Raw genomic sequence first — 12,090 nt, 5'->3', positions numbered from 1 at the left:
TGTATAAATAAATAAATAAAAATAATACGAAATATACATATGTCCACATACATAATTACATAAATAATTTCATAAATATACACGTAGACGTCAAATATATAAATATGTATATATATTAAAATTCTACGTGCATATTTATGTAATATTTTTACCTAATTAAGTAATTTTAATGATTGCAATTTGAGGGACCTGCCTGCCAACCCAGGCCAAAAGTCCAGATAATTTAATTTGCTAGCACTGTGCTTAACCCTGTAACTTTCTATGACACCCTAAATCCTGTACATGGGGGTACTGTTTTACTCGGGAGACTTCGCTGAACACAAATATTAGTGTTTCAAAACAGTAAAACATATCACAGCGATGATATTGTCAGTGAAAGTGAAGTTTTTTGCATTTTTCACACACAAACAGCTCTTTCACTGAGGATATTATTGCTGTGATATATTTTACTGTTCTGATACACTAATATTTGTGTTCAGCGAAGTTTACTGAGTATAACAGTAAGCCACATGTAGAGGTTTTATAGTGTTTGTGAAAGTTACACGGTCAAATATAAGGCTTGATTTTACTTTTTTTTTTTCATTGAAATTTATGAGATTGGTTAGGTTGCCTTTGAGAGCGTATGGTAGCCAAGGAATGAGAATTAGCCCTGTTAAGACACCTTTTGTCTTAATAAGTAAATCACCGTTTAGTCCACCTTCCCCTCTCACCGTATCAAGTCCTTGTTCGTATACTGTATAATCCACGAACCATAACCAGGGGAAGCAGTAATCTCTCGAATAACGATATCCACCAAACGGCATAAGTTTCCCAATAATAGTCCTTAAGCGCAAATAAGAATCCCCCCAATAACGAGACTGAAGCTCCGTGTTGAGGGTCAAAACAAGATCTGAGGACTGGAACATCCAGCCTGCTTTTTATTAGGAAAAGGCACACACAGGGCACTCCCAGGGGGAGGATGAAAATAACCAATTATACACAGGGTAACACCCCCACCTCTCCTCCCCTCAGATAACCACATAACACAATTATACTGTACAATAATTTACCCCAGTTATGGATGTACCCCAAAACCAGGGGGTACACCTTTAAGTCCAGCACCGCTTGAAAGGTCTTGGTTAGGGGAACACTCTGTCCAAATCTCAGCCCATTCGGTTAAGGGGTTCGGGAGTTATGGATGATTGAAGTTTTGACCGACTGCACGGATCTTCTAGCCGAAAAGAGTTCCACAAGTTTTGGCCCTGCAGTCGGTCTCCATTCGCCGGTTAAAATCATACGAAATCCTTGTCATCCACAACTATCTCCGAGTTCGCTGGATTCCCCATAGCCGATTACAAGTAACTACCGAATGGCTCGTCGTTTGGTAGTTCCAACACGAACTTCTGGGTGTATGGAGGTCTCAGCGGTGTTTGCCTGTTTGGGTATCCGTTTTTAGTTCCACGCGTTCACAGGCAAACACCGCTGTTCGCACGCAAGATGGCCGCGAACACGTGCAAAAGTCCCAAAATGGCGGCCACCCATATGTTAGACATGGAGTTCGTGCGAAATGGGGTGAACGGCTGGAAAACAGGCTGGAACGGTAAAAACATGCTTCATAACATAACAAATCAGTCCTTTAGACGGATGGCCCAAAATAGTTGAATCCATTAAAGCACCAGACAGACGGATGGTTCCGTCACACGGCTCCCCCCTTGTGGAACACTCCGGCAGACCCGGCTTGACCCTGTGGCGGGTCAACTTGGGGATGTCCGGACTAAGAGGTGGTGGATATGTCGGTTTGCCGTGATAAGCCATCCGCATTTCCGTTCAGCTTACCGGGTCTGTAACTAATAGTAAAGTTGTACGGTTGTAATGCCAAGCTCCATCTCAGCAGTCTCCCATTGTCGCCTGAGACCCGGTTAAGCCAAACGAGGGGGTTATGATCTGTTACAAGGGAAAATTCTTGCCCATACAAGTAGGGACTTAACTTTTTCAATGCCTAGACTAGGGCTAAACATTCTTTCTCAACTGCCGCATAACTCACTTCTCGGGGTAGTAATTTTCGGCTGAGGTATGCGACAGGATGTTCTCCTCCATCTTCCCCAACTTGGCTTAACACAGCCCCCAGTCCATACATGGAAGCATCTGAGTGAACGAGAAAGCGTTTGTTAGGGACTGGGGCAGCCAAGATAGGGGCATTCACGAGAGCTTGTTTCAGTGCCTGGAACGCAGCTTCACAAGCCGGGGACCACAGGACCTGCTTAGGCAAATTCTTTTTCGTCAGATCTGTCAGGGGCTTAGCAATAGAGCTGTAGTCAGGAACGAAACGTCGGTAGTACCCTGCTGTCCCTAAGAAGGCCAATACCTGGGTCTTAGTAGTGGGCGTGGGCCAGTTAGCCACCGCTTCTACTTTGGCGGGCTCGGGTCTCTGGTTCCCACATCCCACTCGGTGACCCAGGTACTGTACTTCTGCCATACCTACATGGCACTTTTCTGGCTTCAATGTCAGGCCAGCGGCCCGGATCTTATCCAGTACTACCCCTATGTGTACCAGGTGTTCCTCCCAGGACCCACTATAGATCGCTATGTCGTCCAAGTATGCACAGGCAAATTCTTGGAAGCCATCCAGGAGTCTATCCACCATCCGTTGGAAAGTAGCCGGGGCATTCTTCATCCCAAAAGGCATGACCCTAAATTGGTACAGGCCAAATGGGGTGACGAAGGCCGACTTGGGGATAGCATCCTCGGCCAGGGGAATCTGCCAGTAGCCCTTACATAGGTCTATGGTGGTCAGATAACGTCCCCTGGCAATACGATCCAATAATTCGTCTACCCGGGGCATTGGGTAGGCGTCAGTGGTAGTCCGCTCGTTGAGTCGCCTGTAGTCCACACAGAACCGGGTGGTCCCATCTTTCTTAGGTACTAGGACTACAGGCGAAGCCCAAGGGCTGTCAGAGGGTTCGATGACCCCAAGCTGGGTCATCTCCTGTATCTCCTTCCGCATTCCATCTCGGACTGCTTCAGGGATACGGTAAGGCGACTGTCATAAGGGGGTCTGTCCAGGGGTCTCTACCTTGTGTATAGCGAGGTGGGTGTAACCTGGCTCCTGGGAGAAGGTTGCTTGCTTCTCCCATAACAACTGTTTCGCTTGGATCCTTTCTGTGGGGTTTAACCTGTCTCCTAACTGTACGAGGGAGGTGAGGTCAGTCTGGGGGTCTCTTTCTAATAGATCAGGGAGAGACAAATTCTCAGGGTCATCTGTAGCTGGGGCACATACGGCTGCAATGTTCTCAGGTCGTTCTTGATACTCTTTCAGCATGTTCACATGAAAGGATCTCTGGACCCTTTCGTCCGAACAGCTGGCTATCAAATAGGTAGTGTCGCAGATCTGCGCCACTATTCTGTACGGGCCTTGCCAAGAGGCTTGCATCTTGTTGGCCTTCACAGGTTTGAGCACTAATACTTTTTGCCCCACCTGGAAGGCTCGCTGTCGGGCACCCTGATCGTACCATCTCTTCTGTTTCCCCTGGGCCGCCCGGAGATTCTCCCTTACCATCAGGGACAGTTTCTCCATGCGGTCCCGAAGTTCCAGAACATATGGCACTATGGGGGTCCCTTCTTGCTCAGTCTCCCCTTCCCAGTGTCCCCGGATGAGATCTAGGGGTCCGCGGACCCGGTCTCCCATACAGTAACTCAAAAGGGGAGAACCCAGTAGATTCCTGGGGCACCTCCCGGTATGAAAACAGGAGGTGCGGCAAGAATCTCTCCCAGTCCCTGCAAGTGTCCGTAAAGGTCCTCAGCATCTGTTTGAGGGTACCGTTAAAACGCTCGCAGAGACCGTTAGTCTGTGGATGGTAAGGCGAGCTAAGCAAGGGTTTAATGCCACATACTTTCCACAGCTGCTGGGTGAGCACCGCAGTAAATTGGGTTCCCTGGTCGGAGAGGATCTCTTTAGGGAACCCAACCCTGGTAAAAATCCTAACCAGGGCATCAGCAATCGTCTCTGCCTCTATGTTAGACAGCGCTACTGCCTCTGGATAGCGAGTTGCATAGTCCACTACAGTAAGAATATACTTCTTGCCTGATGGACTAGCCCTGGCCAGTGGACCCACAATGTCAACAGCTATGCGGGAAAAGGGCTCCCCTATAATAGGCATCGCTGATAGTTTAGCCTTAGGGTGGTCCCCCCGCTTTCCTACCCGTTGACATGTGTCACAAGTACTGCAATATATCCGCACAGCCTGGTTGAAGTTGGGCCAAAAGAAATTCTGGGAGATCCTATAGGCTGTGCGATGAGACCCTAGATGTCCTGCTAAAGGGACATCGTGCCCTATCCGCAGAAGCTCCTGCCGGTATTTCGCGGGCACCACCAGCTGGTGATTCTGCGGAGGGGCTATCTTCTTCTGGGAAGGTTTCGGGATTCTGTATAGCCTGTCCCCCACCCACTTATACCGCTCCCCGTCTATCCCTTCCTCTCCAGCATCTGCTCTGTCCCTGTACTTTTGTAGGGTAGTATCTGCTCGGGTTTCCCTCCCAAACTCCTCTGGGGAATCCCAACGTAAGGGGGTCTGAGCTAAGGTGTCAGTCGGGGAAAAGGGTCTTACCTGGGCCTCCTCGGCAGGTGGGCTGGTTCCAGAGGCACGGGTCTGAGAGCGAGTAGTCACTGGGTTAACGTCCAAGGGGCCCATTGGAGCATAGGCCGAAACCAAAGGGGCCAAATCATTCCCAAGAAGCACATCAGCGGGCAAGTCTTTCATAACCCCAACATCCACGTGTCTAGCGCCCACTCCCCAGTCCAGGTGAACACGGGCAACAGGTAACCGGAATACGGCTCCCCCTGCTACCCTCACGGCCACTGTGTCTCCGGTGTGCTGGTGTTCTGAGACCAAGTTCTTTTGGAGCAGTGTCATGGTGGCTCCTGTGTCTCTAAGTCCATTTACCACTCGGCCATTTAGTTTCACAGTCTGCCGGTGTTGCTGGCGATTGTCCTGATGGGCGGCTTGCACCGGGTCGGCTTCGTGCAAGATGCCCCAGAATTCCTCCTGCTCTACACAGTGAGCAGCAGGCTGTGGTGGTTGCTGATTCGGGTTGGCTGATCTCCTCCAGGACTGAGCTTGGTTAGCGTGGTTCAGTGGACACTCCGGGCGCTTGTGTCCCAACTGTTTGCACAGAAAGCACCGGATGGGTTGGGAATAATCCCTGGCATTAAATTTGGATGGCTGCACATAAGTATTGGTTGGTGGTATTACTGGGCTGAGATGTACTGGGGGTTGGTATGTTGTTGGAATCGGAGGGGCTGCTGGTCGGTATTCCACTCTGGTCGGAACTTTAACAACGGTATTGTCCAGTTTGCAAGCATCAGTATATTCGTCTGCCAACCGGGCCGCCTCGGGTAGGGTAGAGGGTTTTCTATCTCTGACCCACTCCCGGACCCCGGTAGGCAATTTCTCGAAGCAGTGTTCCAGTAAGAATACCTGCAGCACCTCTTCCCCCGATACTGCTTGGCATCCTGCCATCCAGTGGGCTGCAGTACGGTGAACTCTGCAGGCCCATTCCACATAAGAATCGCCACTTTGCTTGTTGGTTTCCCTGAAGCGTCGTCTGTAAACTTCTGGGGTCACCGCATACCTGGCTAGGAGCGCATCCTTCACTGCCCGATAGCTGGTGATCTCCTCCTCTGGGATGGCCCGAAATGCGTCACTAGCCCGGCCGGATAATTTCCCAGAGAGGATGGTGACCCATTGGTCTGTGGGTACCTGATGGAGGGCACACTGCCTTTCAAAATCGGCCAGGAACCCATCGATCTCTCCTTCATTTTCAATAAAAATTTTAAATGCAGCAAATGGTACCTTTTTCCTTCCGGAATCGTTATTGGGTACCTCTGCTGCTGCAGCTCCTCTTCCTTGGAGCGCTTGGTGTGCTGCTACTGCGGCTTGCACACGTTCCACAATGTCTGCTGAGGGGTTGGGGCCAAAGTGTGCCAGCCTTATTTGCACTGCCCGGTTAAATTGTATTTCCTCGGGTGTTAAATCCAAACTGCTGGGCACATTAGCGTTCTCCGTTCCCTGTGTTGCATCCATTTCCCTTAGCAAAGCAATAATTTCCCGTTTCTTTAAATTGCTTGCTGATCGACCTCGGCGTTCTATTATGTCCTTAAGAGTAGCACGTCTTAACTGTTCATACTGCATTTCTTTCCTTCTGTGTTGTGGGATTCATCCCGTCGCTTGCCACCAATTGTTAAGACACCTTTTGTCTTAATAAGTAAATCACCGTTTAGTCCACCTTCCCCTCTCACCGTATCAAGTCCTTGTTCGTATACTGTATAATCCACGAACCATAACCAGGGGAAGCAGTAATCTCTCGAATAACGATATCCACCAAACGGCATAAGTTTCCCAATAATAGTCCTTAAGCGCAAATAAGAATCCCCCCAATAACGAGACTGAAGCTCCGTGTTGAGGGTCAAAACAAGATCTGAGGACTGGAACATCCAGCCTGCTTTTTATTAGGAAAAGGCACACACAGGGCACTCCCAGGGGGAGGATGAAAATAACCAATTATACACAGGGTAACACCCCCACCTCTCCTCCCCTCAGATAACCACATAACACAATTATACTGTACAATAATTTACCCCAGTTATGGATGTACCCCAAAACCAGGGGGTACACCTTTAAGTCCAGCACCGCTTGAAAGGTCTTGGTTAGGGGAACACTCTGTCCAAATCTCAGCCCATTCGGTTAAGGGGTTCGGGAGTTATGGATGATTGAAGTTTTGACCGACTGCACGGATCTTCTAGCCGAAAAGAGTTCCACAAGTTTTGGCCCTGCAGTCGGTCTCCATTCGCCGGTTAAAATCATACGAAATCCTTGTCATCCACAACTATCTCCGAGTTCGCTGGATTCCCCATAGCCGATTACAAGTAACTACCGAATGGCTCGTCGTTCGGTAGTTCCAACACGAACTTCTGGGTGTATGGAGGTCTCAGCGGTGTTCGCCTGTTTGGGTATCCGTTTTTAGTTCCACGCGTTCACAGGCAAACACCGCTGTTCGCACGCAAGATGGCCGCGAACACGTGCAAAAGTCCCAAAATGGCGGCCACCCATATGTTAGACATGGAGTTCGTGCGAAATGGGGTGAACGGCTGGAAAACAGGCTGGAACGGTAAAAACATGCTTCATAACATAACAAATCAGTCCTTTAGACGGATGGCCCAAAATAGTCGAATCCATTAAAGCACCAGACAGACGGATGGTTCCATCACAAGCCCCATGATGGCATACCATTTGCAAAAGAAGACAACCCAAGGTATTGCAAATGAGGTATGTTCAGCCTTTTTTAGTAGCCACTTAGTCACAAACACCGGCCAAAGTTAGCGTTTTTTGCATTTTTAACACACAAACAAATATAAATGCTAACTTTGGCCAGTGTGTGTGACTAGGTGGCTACTAAAAAAGACTGGACATACCCCATTTTGAATACACTGGGTTGTCTACTTTAAAAAATATGTACATGTTAGGTGTGTTTCGGGGATTTATGACAGATAACGGTGTAACAATGTCACTATTGATACATTTAATATATATATATATATTGAAACCGCAATTTCCTACTTGTATTTATAGGCCTATAACTTGCAAAAAAAAGCAATAAAGCATGTAAACACTGGGTGTTTTTAAACCCGGGACAACATTTTTTTTTTTTTTTTTTTTAATTCTTTATTTTGTTGTGCTGAGGATAACAAACAGGTTTACTTCGCCGCGACAGCTGAAGCAAGCAATGCAGTAACAATCATTTACATGGCATATCAAAAACAGCACGTTTTTATATTATAGGGAAAACATGTTAAGAACAACAGTTTATATCTTAAGACCTGCTTTCAACAGTAAGTTAAGTCAAATATAGGTATGTCTAATAAGGTCAAAGGCAATTTAATAGGAACGGTAAGTATCGATTGAATACAAGAGTAGGCCCCCAGGGAGTTCCCAGGCTGGCGACATTTAGAACGCGGGGCAACAATATAATAATATGTAGGATCTAGCAGACCTGTGCATTATATAGTATATGAGACGGAGAACAGGCTAGGTGTAAAGCTTAGAATGCATCTCGTCACAGGTCCCTGCACAATGATAGCTGAAAAGATTTACTAAACGTAAATGAATGATAACATAAACACTAGAGCATGGCATATAAGAGAGGAGTAACATTAATCAGAGCTAATGGTGACTATCTAAACACTTTTGAGGCTTAAATAGTAGACAGCAGGCCTATGCCCATCAGAAAGTCACCGGTCAGCCGATTCCTAGGCTCGGGAAAAGCCAGGGGTGTGTTGGTGGGAAATAAAATGTCCCTGACAGAGTTGGTTGCTCCGGCTGGTGTTGCATGCCCCTGATGCCCTCCGTGGTTATCCTGTGCCTCTGTATCCCAGCAAAGCTTTTCGGGTCTCTGCGCCAGATTGACAGTGTAAGAGACCGGTCTGATCGTCGGGTCCAGAGCTGTTGAGGAGCAGAATTTCGCTGCACTGCGGACCCAGGCGCCTTCAAGTGAGATGGATGAGGCGTTGTTTTTATGTTTCTCCGGCGTATCTTGCACCTTTGTCTCCTATAGGGTTTCACCCTTCCGTGTTGGGGTCGAGTGAGCAGCGTGTTCTGCCGCCATGATGAGGCTTGTACCGCGTGCTGGATCTGTGGAGCGTGCTGCCGGGTTACAGGCTGCCTCTCAGATGGATGGCTGCTTGGTCGCTGTGAGGTAAGTGGCTGTGTCCTGCTCTCCAGCTCAAGCCAGAAGTTGACGAATAGTGTGTCTAGCTGTTGTAAGATTCCCTGCATTGAGTCAGCAGGGTCGGGGAGACACATGGCGCCCGCCATGATGGGTGCCACACTGGGCCGGAAGCTTTGTGGTGGTGTATCACCATGGACCCCCTCTGTTCCAGGCCTGCCTCCCTGGGGTGGACCGCGATCACCCCCGTCGGTCCAGGGGGGGGAGTAACGGGGCTCTTGCTTGTCGTGGGTCGGCATCGCACAGCGCCGGACCGGGAGATCGGCCGCCTCTCCCGCCCGACACGCGCTAGGCCTCATGCTTCGAGGACTGCGGCCAGCAGGCTTCAGGAGGGACACAGTCCGCTGAATTGGATCCCTGCCCTGTTGTGGGTCAGGAAGATCGACTGGTGCCTCCAGATAAAGGTTTGGTTGGGCTAAAAGTGGCATCAGTCTCCCTGTTTTCAGAGGAGCTCTGCCAGAACACGTCTGTCCTCCATGGTAGTCAGGCCCCGCCCCCCGGGGACAACATTTTTAATCTATTTAGCAGTTTTTTTCATTAGCTTTTGTAGATAAGTAAAAGATTTTTCAAGTAAAAGTCCAAAAACATGTGTTTTTTTTTTATTTTTCACCATATTTTATTATTTTTTTTAAATACAATATATGACATAATATAAATACTGGTATGTAAAGAAAGCCCTTCTTGTCGTGAAAAAAACAATATATAACTTGTATGGGAACCGTAAATGAGAGAGCGGAAAATTACAACTAAACACAAACACCACACAAGTGTTAAAACTGCTCTGGTCCTTAACGTACAAACATCGCAAAAACAGGCCGGTCCTTAAGGGGTTAACCCCTTAAAACCGGAGGGCGTACAATTACGTCCTTTTTAAAGCGGCTCTAAACGCCGCCGGGCGTAATTGTACGCCCTCTGTTTTTTTTTACTTACCCGGTCGCCGGCGATCCCACGACGGCGATCGTGGTTGGGGGGACTCCCAGGGAGCCCCCCGCGGCACCTCCATCCTCTTCAGCCCCCCCCCGGGCCATGTGAGAGTGAGGTCCTTGCGAGGACCTCACAATCACATGGCCGGGATAGCTGCCTGCTGCATTGCCAGCAGGGGGGCTGCCTGTAATGACAGGTAGTCCCCCTGCACGCTGAAATGAAATAAAAAAAATGTTAAAATAAGTGTAAAAATAAATAATTATATACTTAGATCATATATATATATATATATTATATATATATATATATGATCTAAGAATATATATATACACATATACATACACACACATACACCGTCTATGTGTATTTTAATATTAATATATATATAATGAATATAATATATAATAATTATATTAATATCAAATTACACGTAAACTGATACTGTTTAAATATATATATAATTATTGTTATATATATATATTTATATATAATATAAAAAAAATACGTAAAAAAATAAAATTAAAAAAATAATTAAAAATAAATTATTAAAAAATATATAGATGTGTTTTATTTCGTTCTAACTGTATTGTGATATTAATATATATATATATTTATATCAAATACATGTAGAAAGAAATAATATATACAGGGAGTGCAGAATTATTAGGCAAGTTGTATTTTTGAGGATTAATTTTATTATTGAACAACAACCATGTTCTCAATGAACCCAAAAAACTCATTAATATCAAAGCTGAATATTTTTGGAAGTAGTTTTTAGTTTGTTTTTAGTTTTAGCTATTTTAGGGGGATATCTGTGTGTGCAGGTGACTATTACTGTGCATAATTATTAGGCAACTTAACAAAAAACAAATATATACCCATTTCAATTATTTATTTTTACCAGTGAAACCAATATAACATCTCAACATTCACAAATATACATTTCTGACATTCAAAAACAAAACAAAAACAAATCAGTGACCAATAGTGATGTACCGAACTGTCCGCCGGCGAACAGTTCCCGGCGAACTTAGCGTGTTCGCGTTCGCCGCGGCAGGCGGACACATGCGCAGTTCGATCCGCCCCCTATTCGTCATCATTGGGCAAACTTTGACCCTGTGCCTCTCGGTCAGCAGACACATTCCAGCCAATCAGCAGCACTCCCTCCCTTCCACACCCTCCAACCTCCCTCCCAGCATCCATTTTCGATTCATTCGGAAGATGCATGCTTAGTGAGAGGAGGGAAAGTTTAGCTGCTGCTGATTAGATAGGGAAATAGATAGCTAGGCTAGGGTATTCAGTGTCCACTACAATTCTGAAGGACTCATCTGATCTCTGCTGTAAGGACAGCACCCCAAAAAGCCCTTTTTAGGGCTATAACATCAAGCTGCTTTTTTTCCCTTTGTAATGTAATTGCAGGTGCCTGCCTGCCAGCTTCTGTGTGAGGTTCACATTGGATACTGTGCCTACTTGCCCAGTGCCACCACTCATATCTGTTTTAACAATAGGTTAAGCTTTACATTTAAAATAAATATTTTTTTTCACTGTAATAGAAGAGCAGTTGCCTGCCTGCCAGCTTCTGTGTCAGGTTGGATGCCTTGCCCATTTGCACAGTCAGTGCCACCACTCATATCTGTTTTAACAATTGGTTAAGCTTTAGATTTTAAATAAATAATTTTTTTCACTGTAATAGAAGAGCAGTTGCCTGCCTGCCAGCTTCTGTGTGAGGTTCACATTGGATACTGTGCCTACTTGCCCAGTGCCACCACTCATATCTGTTTTAACAATAGCTTAAGCTTTAGATTTTAAAGAAATCATTTTTTTCACTGTGAAATAATTTTTTTTCACTGTAATAGAAGAGCAGTGGCCTGCCTGCCAGCTTCTGTGTCAGGTTGGATGCCTTGCCCATTTGCACAGTCAGTGCCACCACTCATATCTGTTTTAACAATAGCTTAAGCTTTAGATTTTAAAGAAATCATTTTTTTTCACTGTAATAGAAGATCAGTTAGTTGTCTGCAAGCGTCTGGGTGTCAGGCCTACTTCAGCGTGTGCTCTGCAGACCTGTGCCAGCGTGCTTTGACAGTTGCCAATCATATCTGGTGTCTCTTTAGCGTGCTTTTACAAAGAAAAAAGGTTTCCAGTGTAAGCTAATAGCAGCCAGTCAGTGTCCTTCAAGCGGCTCTGTCAGGCCTTCCTTCAGCGTGTGCCCTGCACAACCCTGCCAGCGTACTTTGACAGTTGCCACTCATATCTGGTGTCTCTATAGCGTGCTTTTACAACCAAAATTTTGTTTCCACTGTAATAGAAGAGCAGTTGCCTGCCTGCCAGCTTCTGTGTGAGGTTCACATTGGATACTGTGCCTACTTGCCCAGTGCCACCACTCATATCTGTTTTAACAATAGGTTAAGC

This window comes from Pelobates fuscus, chromosome 6 (genome assembly GCF_036172605.1).
Source record: "Pelobates fuscus isolate aPelFus1 chromosome 6, aPelFus1.pri, whole genome shotgun sequence".
NCBI lineage: Eukaryota > Metazoa > Chordata > Amphibia > Anura > Pelobatidae > Pelobates > Pelobates fuscus.
The sequence above is the reverse complement of the archived record's forward strand: the minus strand, read 5'-3'. Positions refer to the sequence as shown.